This window comes from Eptatretus burgeri, chromosome 12 (assembly GCF_056783735.1).
Source record: "Eptatretus burgeri isolate ZD-2024b chromosome 12, Ebu_testis_v1, whole genome shotgun sequence".
Classification (NCBI taxonomy): Eukaryota; Metazoa; Chordata; class Myxini; order Myxiniformes; family Myxinidae; genus Eptatretus; species Eptatretus burgeri.
The window spans coordinates 38,549,043-38,559,911 of record NC_140972.1 but is presented as its reverse complement, the minus strand read 5'-3'; positions in this window follow the sequence as shown (position 1 = coordinate 38,559,911).

Below are 10,869 nucleotides of genomic sequence, written 5' to 3'. Positions count from 1 at the left end.
GCCCAAGGAGTTGCTGAATTTGTGTCCATTAAGTTAAATCCAATGAAAATTGAGGTAACACCGGTTAATGAGCATATTATGAGACTAACGATTCGTCACTCCTTGAGTGTCATTTCCATGGTCTCTGTCTTTGCTCCGACTGGGGCGAGTGATCTCACCATGAAGGATGCATTCTATGCCACGCTCGAGTCTGTGGTTGATCAGTGCCCGAGGCGAGATACTCTTCGAGTCTTGGGGATTTCAATGCATCAACTGCAACTGAAAGCGATGGTTATGAGACATTTTTTGTTAGTCCTCATGGGTCTGGAACTGTTAACCAGAATAGCACAAAATTCCTTGACTTTGCAAGAGGTCATGGACTTCAAGTGGCTGATTCATGGTTTCAGCCCCCACAGGCTCATCGCTGGATTTGGAATTCCAACGCTGCTGGTGTGGCAAACGAGATTGACCATATGCTCGTTGATCGTCACTGAAGGATGGTCCAGAACTGCAGGGACTACCAGAGTGCTCAGTTTCTCAATGCTGACCACAGGCTTGTTGTCACAACTCTGAAGTTTCAGCTTAAATCCAGGAGAATGGTATAAGCTCAGCCTTGGCTGGATTTTGGCAGGCTCAAGGATGAGAGGGTAGCTGAGGCGTTTCCGAACAGGCTGAGTGTGGATTTGGAGGGTCGAGGTGCTTTGGGGAATCCTGAAGAGTTGTGAAGTGCCTTCAAGATCACCGTCCTTGATGCTGCTGGTGGATGTCTTGGATCTCATCGTCAGGTGAAGAAGAATTTTGTCTCTCAAGGGATACTGTCCACCATTAACCAGAGTTGCAGGGCCAGGCTGAATAGCAGAGCAGAGGTATTCAGGGAAACTGAAGCGTAAAACTGTACGTACGCTGAGGGGAGGCCGATGTGAGGGGGTAGAGTACACCTGTGGTCAAGTGATTCTCGTCCTGCTTACAGGGGAATTCGCACATTGCGTTCCTTCAAGCCCGTCCCTTGGTGTGCTGCAATTAGAGCAGAGGAGTCCAAAGTGAAGGCACACTGGGACGGTTACTTTGAGCGGCTGTACCAGACTGATTCACCAGCTATTGAGTTGGATGTCAGGGTGTTACCATCGCTATTGCTGACCATCCAATCAAATGTGATCCACCTTCTTTTGTGGAAGTACAGGCTGTGGTGAACCAGTTGAAATGGGGTAAAGCTCCTGGGATCTGTGGCATCCATGCTGAACTTCTCAAGGCTGGTGGAAATGCTGCTCCAGATTCGTTGCTTGCAGTTCTGTGTTCTGCCTGGAACACAGGCATCATCCCAACTGACTGGAAGAGCAGCCTTGTTGTCCCTCGTTGGAAAGGGAAGGGTGATCGCCAGGACTGCAACAACTCCCGGGGGATGACGCTGCTCTCAGTGCCGGGCAAGGTCTTTGCTCGGATAATTCTTGATCGGGTTCATCACCATCTGCTTGAGCACCAGCGTCCATAGCAGTCAGGCTTTTCACCAAAGAGGTCAACGGTTGACACTATCCTTGTTCTTCGGGTCCTCAATGAACACAGACGAGAGTTTTGGCAGGGGCTGCTTGCAGCCATTTTTAGGTCATCTTGACCGCGATGACCTAATAAAGCCAGACCAAATGTCCGTACATACGTCCGTCAACTTTTTCTTTCCGATCTTGATGAAACTTAGTATGTGGGTAGAGGTCGATGAGTTTTGCACAACGATATAACTTTTGTCCGGGTTCAAGGTCAGGGACGAGGTCACGAAGTTATAAAAATCGCCATTTTCAAAACCTGTCCAGTCTGCCATTCTACAAGATATTCGGCAACTGTTTATTGATTATGATTGTAAAAAATAATATCTTGTATTTAACCGGACAGATTTTTGAATTTCTTTCCCGTTTGATCGTCGTGTGATCTGGAAGATGGCCAAAAACGCCGTTGCGATTCGCAAAGAAGGAGAAATGAAATATAAATATAAAACATATTTTTAGCCTTTTATATTTATCCATTTTCCGCTGAAGGTGCAAAAGTTTCAAAACCCGAAATGTAAATGTTGGCATTTATTTTCAAAATATAATTTCGTGCGCATGCGCCAAAATGCCGACTCATCTTTCACCAAACTGAGTAGTAGAACTGCGCAACAGTCCGGTCAGGTCATGGCATCTGAACAGTGGCCAGCGTGGTTCAGATTGACTGTGGTTTCTGGGGTGAAGGTGATTGTTACAAAGTATGTCGGCGGTATAAATTCGAGTGACTGTATTGGTGATTTAATCACGCAACGTCTTGACAACGAATATTCTGGCTGAACGATTGCATCAATTCAGTGCATCAGCAGGGATAATTCGCAGGCTCCTCTCGATCGTGCCGATATCCAACATAATCACCGGCAGACATAGGGCTGCAGGCTGTGGGGCGAAGCCACGGATTCTGGATGATGTGATCCACCTTCTTTTGTGGAATTGATAAATTATGCTACATGCTTTGGGCTTTCTGATTAATATATCAATGAGTACATTCCATAATGAATTAATAATAATTAATGAATCTGGCATACAAAATGTTTTTTCATACCTGACATGTTACTTTGTGCAGTGTCACGAAACTTCTGTGGAATTAATAATTTATGAATTTGCTCGCTCTAACGATTTTTCAAACCTCAATATCTGTGTAGATACTTGACCAATTTTCATTCTGAAAGTTGCATTATAATCAGTGAAGAATAATTATCGACAGGATTACCATAATCTCCGAGAACAAAGCCTATTTTTCGTTTTTTTTTTCTCCAACCGGAAGTGAAATGTCCCCAGAGAGTGGACGGACCGGAAAACCACGTGTTGCACTGACTGGTGATTCTGATGTGTTAATCCGGGTACAAAATGAACAATACATATTTATTAATTTAATGTCATGAGTAGTATTATCCTTGTGTATCTCTGTGAACTATTTCACTCTAAACGGTCATTTTGGACTGTTTTGCGATTACCTGAACTGAACATTGAGAACTTGTGGTATTATAGAGATGACCGTCACCCCCACACGGGGGTAATTTTTGATCTCTGTAATGTGTTTGATTCAGTGAATCAGGATGCCCTCTGTGTGATTCTTGGTCTTCGTGGGGTGCCACCAAAAGGGATCAATTTGATGTCTGAACTATACTCTGGAACTGAGGGTGCTGTGAGATGTGGTGATTCCATCTCTGACTTATTTCTTGTTGTTACTGGAATTCATCAGGGGTGTATTTTGTCCCTCAAACTTTTCAGCACCTGTATGGACTGGCTTCTGCAGAGGACGTCTGAGAGATCAAACTGCGGTGCATCATTTGGGAATGTCAAGATCTCTGACCTTGATTTCCCACATGATGCAGTCATCTTTGCAGGTACCATAGACATCCTTTTGGGGGCCCGCGGGGTGCTGAAGGAGGAGTCGGAGCCACTGAGAATACGGGTTTCCTGGGTCAAAAGTAACATCCAGGCTTTCATTGACATCCTTGAATGCGAGTATCCTGTCTGTACCTGTTTGTGGCAAGGATGTTGAGGTCACAGAGAGATTCACTTACCTTGGCAGTAATATTCATGTCTTTGCTGGCTGTGAGCCAGAGGTCAGTTGACATTTGGGTCAGGCGTGGGGAGTCATGGATTCATTGGATCATGGGGTGTTGCGCTGCCGGTGCCTATGCAGGAGGACGAAAGCCCGCATCGAGGTCCTTGGTGCTTGCTATGCAGTCTTGCTCTATGGATGTGAGACTTGGACTCTGACCAGGGATCTGAGACGGCGACTTAATTCCTTTGTTACCACTCTCTTCGGAGAATCTTTGGCTATCGCGAGTCGGACTTTGTGCCCAATAAGCGGTTGCTGAGAGAGACTCAAATGAGATTTGTTACCTGCATCGTGGGTGAGTATCAGCTGCGGCTGCATGGACATGTGGCTCATTTTCCTGATTCTGATCCTGCTCACCAGATTCTCTCAGCGAGGGAGCATCATGAGTGGAGGAGGCCAATGGGCTGGCCATGTGCCTCATGGTTGCAGCACGTTGATTATGATCTCAAGGAGATGGGGTGGGCCAGGCATTTGCCTGGGGGATGGCCCGACAGAGGCTCCTGGTGTACCGGCAGAAAGTGGACGCTGCGACGCTCTGTCCGGTGCATGCTCCCATACCTGACCTGACCTGACCTGACCTGAATGGAAGGAAGGTGGTTCGGCACACGCCCGCATCAAATGTCTGCCAATGCCTTGCCGACAACCTTCAATGTGCAAAAGAAAAATCGGGGGTGAATCATAATCTATCTGTTCTAACGCAGTTTGGATCCTACTGACCCATCCAAAGATAAGCGACAATTCTCAACATTTATTACGGAAATAACTACGCTGAAGGATCTACATGTCGTAAGTGCACATTTTCAAGAGCGGTTTCTCAAAACCGCCACAATACAAACATTTCTTTTATTCAAATGTATTTGTAATATTCATGATATTACATTTTTGAAAGCAATTGAAGCTTAAGGTTTCAGTTTTAAAAACAAACTTATTCATTTCAAAAACTTTTTTTTTTAATACCCTAAGGACATACACACGGGAGAGCTTGGTGCAGCCCAGAAGTTTGGTCCGATTTCACTAAAGTTTGAGGGCGTAGTTCAGTGACAACATGGTCACTGCACAGCTTTAAAAATTTTAATATACAGGAATAAATTCCTGCATGGGGTGAGTATGAAACAATTCTGTCTAAACCCAGGACTCAAACCCAAGGACGTCATCACTTGCACAGTGACAGTGCGCTGAGCTATCGAGTCTTCAAATATCTGTGGAGTTTTCTCACACGAACAATGAAAGCTTTATAATGGCCGATGTCATTGGCTGCCACCGAAAGTGAAGGAGGTTATGTTTTCACTCCTTTCTGTCTGTTTGTTTTTAACTTGCAAAATCGAACATTTTTTCAGTATTTTGTGTGATTCTGTTTGTGGCCAAAGGGTCAAGATAAAGGCCCATTTTTAAAATTGTCTATTTTCATCCGATAGACTTGAAATTTGAAGAGGAGTTGCATATTTGGTCATTGAATTCAAGCACCAATTATATTTGAGGTCAAATTTGTTTGATGGATTTTGCAAGTATTGTGCTTTGCATGACGTCTTCTTCTTGTTACTTGCAATATCGAAGATTTTTCAAGTATATTTGTCAGTCGATTTTGATATTCCGTCTGTCCGTCTGTCCGTCTGTCTGTCTGCCTGTCTGCCTGTCTGCCTGTCTGTCTGTTTGTTTGTCTGTTGATCGCCTGCAGGTCACAATTTCAAACCGATATTGACGAAATTTCACCATCTGGTCGAGTTTGTCATGAGGAAGAAGACTATTTTTTCTGAGGTCACAAGGTCAGCATAAACCAAAGGTCAACAACTTCGGTGTGATTTCTAAAATCCTCAATTTTCATCCGATTTAATTTGAAAAGGAGTTATATTGCCGGTCACTGTATTCAACCAGTGAATTATATTTGAGGTCAACAAAGACCAAAAGGTCAACATCAACCCAATGTGAACAACTAAGGCAGTATTTCTAAAATCCTCAATTTTCATCCGATTGACTTGAAATTTGAAGAGGATTTTGTTCAGGTCATGGAATTTAACCAGCCATTTATTTTTGAGGTCAACATGGACCATGAGTTCCACATCGGCCAAAACGTCAACATAGGCCAGATTTCTCAAAATGTCAATTTTCATCCAATTGACTTGAAATTTGAATAGGAGTTGCAGATTTGGTTATTGAATTCAACCACCAATTACTTTTTAAATCAAATTTGTTTTATGGATCTTGCAAGCTTAGTGCTCTGCACAACATCTTATTTGTCTGTTTGCTTGTTTGTGTGCAGGATATCGCCAAAGGTTGTGGATGAATCTAGATGAAATTTTGTAGACAGGTTGTCGTAGAGGTCCCACAATAGGGTCCCGTGACCGTTTTTCCAGGACCAAGGTTTGAAGGTTGATTTTAGTCAATTTTAGGGTGCTGATTAAAATGAGCTGGTGTGAACCTCATGAAAATGTGGGCAAACTCGGCCAGATGTGAAAATTCAAAATGGCCACCATGCTACTTCCAGTATATCAAAAATTGCATATCTTTGGTTCTGCATGTCCGATTTTTCTGATTTTTGGGTCAAAATATGTTTTGAAGGTCAAGGATGTCATATATTACCATTACAGATTGTTATATTTCAGGGTTAAGTCAAAAAATATGACATATAACTTTTCGGGGGCCAAATCCAAGATTGTTGTCGAGTCACATCTGGAAAATAGTAAAAAATCAATTTTCTTCTTATAATATTATTGGCAGTGAATCTTTTCATGCAAGTAAATGTTTGTTTATATGTGGGATTGCACAACAAATTGAGACAAGAAGAGAAGGACACAATCATTTTCTTTATTTTCAGAACATGATGTGTACATAATATCAATTTATCAACTTTTACACTGTTCAGGAAGGTTATACCATTCTTTTGTATATCCCTCCTGTACTTTATCTTGAACAGTAATATGATGAAAGAATATCAACATTCCTTCATTTTGTCTGGAGAGCAACAGTGTTTCAATGGAAAAATGAAATAAAACATGAATTATCTGAATTCCCGGCAATTGACACTTTCCCGGTAAGTATTCTTGAAATTTGCATTGACCAAAGTTTGATGTTCTGTCCAAACTGTCTTTTATCGAAGACAGTCATAATAAAATAATATTGACATCTCTTATATTTTGACTGTGGCAATGTTTTTACAGTTGTGAATGAAATTAAATGAGATCTCCATTGAAACACATACATGTAATCCTTCAGTCACTATCTGAGTCGCTGGCTCCAGAGTCACAAACTTCATCATTACTTTCAGCCTCATCATCGTGCAACAATGTCTGTTCTTGTTCAACCAAGTCATGTATACTTCTTGGGAGTGCATCATGGGGACCTCACTGACACACATCTACCGTCTTTCATTGTCCATCCATGGTTGGTGGGATTTGGGGGTGCATCCGGCTTGTCATTGTTTAGTTGAATGTAAACTTGGTAGTTAACTCGCGTCACATGCAGATTGTGAGAATCTGGATCTGGTGGGATGCGGACGTGGACTTGTTTTCCATCTGACCCCACTTCCGTGCTCTGGATTCACTTCACGTTTTGCTGATTGTGTCATTATAGATGAGTCTAATAGTGAAGATGGCCATTTGCTGAAGCACCTCTTGTGTCACTGGAAGTGTTTTGCCAACATCTTTCAAAAGATTACGTGCCTCCTGAGTTCCTGTTCCTTTTTCATAAACTGTTTTTTTCCCATGTCCATGGAAGCCAGATGTTGTAACAGATCCACTATGGATGTGTAATGGGATTAATATTTCAGCTACATCATCAGAGCAAAGGTCTCTGCAGCTGATGATTTTGTCTTTCTGTTTGATAGCAAGGGTGCCCTCCAGTTGATGTGCAACATATGCAGAAAGAATCACTACATCTGTGTCCTCGGCATCAATCACAACTGTCTCCATTTTTCCTTCTTTTCGGATTTGCGAGTAGATGAAGATCAACATTGTGTCCGCCTCAATGTGACTACATTTAAATTCTTCCATCCTTTCTCCGGAGGAGATGTTCCAACAATTTTGCCTGATGGAGTACACAAAGTCAATTTCTCTATGATTCTTTACAAGCTTGATGAACTCATCCTTTAGAAACTTTTGCAGCCTTTGTTTGTTTCCCTGATTGCTGAACAGCACCTGGAAGTTCTTTGTGGCAGGAAACCGATCTGATGTTTTCATGTACACATTTCTGGACCCATCTCAATGTGCTGTCGTGGATTTACGACGCTCATGCTCACTGTCTTTGATGGAGTTTTCCACACCATCGGCATCATTTACAAAAACAATCTGGCTTGCATTTGGATGCCTTCTGCAAATAACGGAAAAAAGCTTTTCAGCATAATCTCCCCACGTGAGGGCAGACCCATCAGCTTTCTCACGATCTTCTGCAGTTGGGGTCACGAATCTCTACAGGAAACCCATATCGACTCGGGCAATGTACTGATCTGGAAAAGGTTCGACAGGCTGCATGTTTAATTTCTCAACTAACTGATTTTTGCACTTTCTTCATGGTACCGTTGATGTTAAATTTGGGTTAACACTCATCTGTCACGCGAAATTCCATCATGTGTGCGAGAGTGGACTTCTCTTCACCAGATTCTGCCAGCCAAATTAACGATGCCATTGCTCTGTTTTCCATAGCATCTGTCTTTGTCACTTTGCCTGAGACTGAATCCCTAGTTACAGAAGGTTTGCTGAAAGTGTATCTTGAACATCTGTGTATTGTAGCATCAAATGGTGTCTTCTGTGAAAACATTCGTTCTCTGAAGAATTGAGTCACTCTTGTTTCATCATCTTCGTAAGCACTTTCAAAATCACGTACCAGGTCACCTGAGGCGACAACACCGGATACCAGAGCTCTCAGTTGTGGTTTATTCAAGTCAAATGGGTCACAGTCAAACTCAGTGATGCAACTGTCTCAGTCTTGGACAACCTGTTCGTCAATCTTCAGACGACTGCGGGTATTCTCAATATGCTTCAGAGCAGAGGTCTTCATCTGTGCCAATGTGTGAAGAGCTGCCCTTACTCTGTTGACTGAGTTCATGTTCCTCGTAGTCGTTCACAGCATCTTCTCATTCCGCAGAATTTTCAGCCATCCAGCCTTCATCTTGGAACCTTTGTTCATTGTCATTTCAATCCAGAGGTCTCGAGGCAAACACGAATATGGCCTGCCAGTCATTGATTGTGCAAACAATCCATCTCGTCGGTATCTGGCCTTTTCCTCAGGAAGACTACTTACTTCAAGCCAGAATTCCACAAGCCAGCGAGCATATACCGGTCATTGTCGTAGATATGGAGCCATGGCATCATCATTCGCAATGAAGCCTTGAATTCATCCCAGTTCCTTGTTTTCACTGCATGGATATTCAGCATCAGAACTTCTACCATGGACATGAAACTCAACCAACACTTAACCATGGAACTGTTAGATGACTCGGCGCTCTGGAACACTTGTTCCATGGAGGACACAATATCTGGGTGAGATTCCAACTCTGAGTAGACTTCCTGCTTTTGCTCTGGAGTTGTGGAGGATTCCTGAAGTATGGCAATCTTCTCCTTTGTATTTTCAGACAGGGACACCCCATCCTGCATGCCTTCTCTGATCATCCGTCGACTCAGAGCTTCATACATCAACCGAAGACATCTGATGTTACGTTTGTAGTGTTTCCCACGTAGTGCCTTCTCTACTGAACCTTCAGCAATGGCCTGTGCAGCAACCAGTATGTCAGACAAGCCAGAACCATCAAACCGTTTAAAAATGGCAGACGTGAATGAGCACTGTGTGTGGAAAGGCCCAAGAAATGGCACAATGTCTTTGAAGGCTTCAGGATTTTCATTACTCAGTTGCACCATAAGTCCATAAACTGGTTGATCACCAACTCGCAAAAGAAAGGGCATTCTTTTTTTCTCAGCTGCAGCAACCATCCTGCACATCACTTCGTGGACTACAGATTTGTGTGGAGGCTGAGGAAATGTTAAGAAATAGTATGGTTTGCTCTTTTTCACATGTTGCTACACAGTAACCTGAAACCCACCAAATGCACCAGTTATTTGTTCATCAGCAGGCATGTTTGCTTGGTCATCTGCACGACGCACCAAAGCATGGATGACACCCCTCTGTCTCTGTACATCTGTGTTCTGACAACTAATATCAATCTCTGGACGAGGAGCTGGTTGTCCACGTTTCACTGTTTTATAGGGCTGAACAACATGTTGCTCCAGGCACAAACGTTTCAGGTCTTGTGAACTTGTGGGCAGTGGTCGCATGTCTCTTTCTGCATCTGGTAGAGTTACTTCCAGGTTCTGAGGTTGCACAAACATAACATTGGTGCGGTGTGACGTATCAGCGCCTGTCAGTGTGTCTTCACAGAAGTCGTCATTGTCAAGAATGCCAATTCCAGGAATATTCTCTGCAAGCTCTACTGGACATACATCATTTTTTTTCAAGGTCATGCTTTGCCCATGAATCATAGAGTTGAAGAACAGATTTATAGCTGATTCCGAGGGAGAACTTTTTTGAGGATGTCCAGAATCTCTCGACTTTGGGTCAGTCCATGCAGTGTCACTGACAGCTGTGTTTGAAATGCAGAGCTTTTTCCTGTGATGTATGACAAAAGCAGCGAGGCAAATGCATGAACCACAGGATCTCTGCTGCTTTCTTCAAAGTTCTGCTTCTGTGGGGTTTTCAACCATGTCAGAAACTTCAAAAGCATGTCATTTGGGTCCTGTGGTGTCTCCAATTCCTCGACACTTTGTGGCCATGCCATTTCAGGAATACTAGCAAGAGCATCTTTCATGCGTCTGGCAACATTGTTGAGCAGCTGATCATCACTGACACCCAATGAATAAATGGCTACTTCAGTGTAGCTGTCACCAGCTGATGTATCATATGCTAGTGTACTTTCATTTTTTCGATGGCAGTCATGAAAGCCAATGTTTTCACCAAATCCTTTCTGAAGCATTTCCTTGATGTTGCTTGACTTCTTGCCACTGGGGTCAAAACCAAAGTTTCTCAGTAAGCCTTATAATCAGACAGCAGACTCTGTTGAGTTCGCAACTCATGCTCTTCGAACACAAACAAGCGTACATGTTTGAAGAACATCTCTCGTACTTCAGAAAGACGAATATCTTGTACATGGAGCTGACCATCTTCACTGCTTTTTGATGGTGACACGTACTTCTTCCAGCAGGACCGGTGATAGCGGATTTCTGCTGCAAAGGGATCTGGTATTGCATCTATATATAATCGGTAAGATGCGATCACGCATCCTGATGTCTTGGAAGTACACTGTATGTG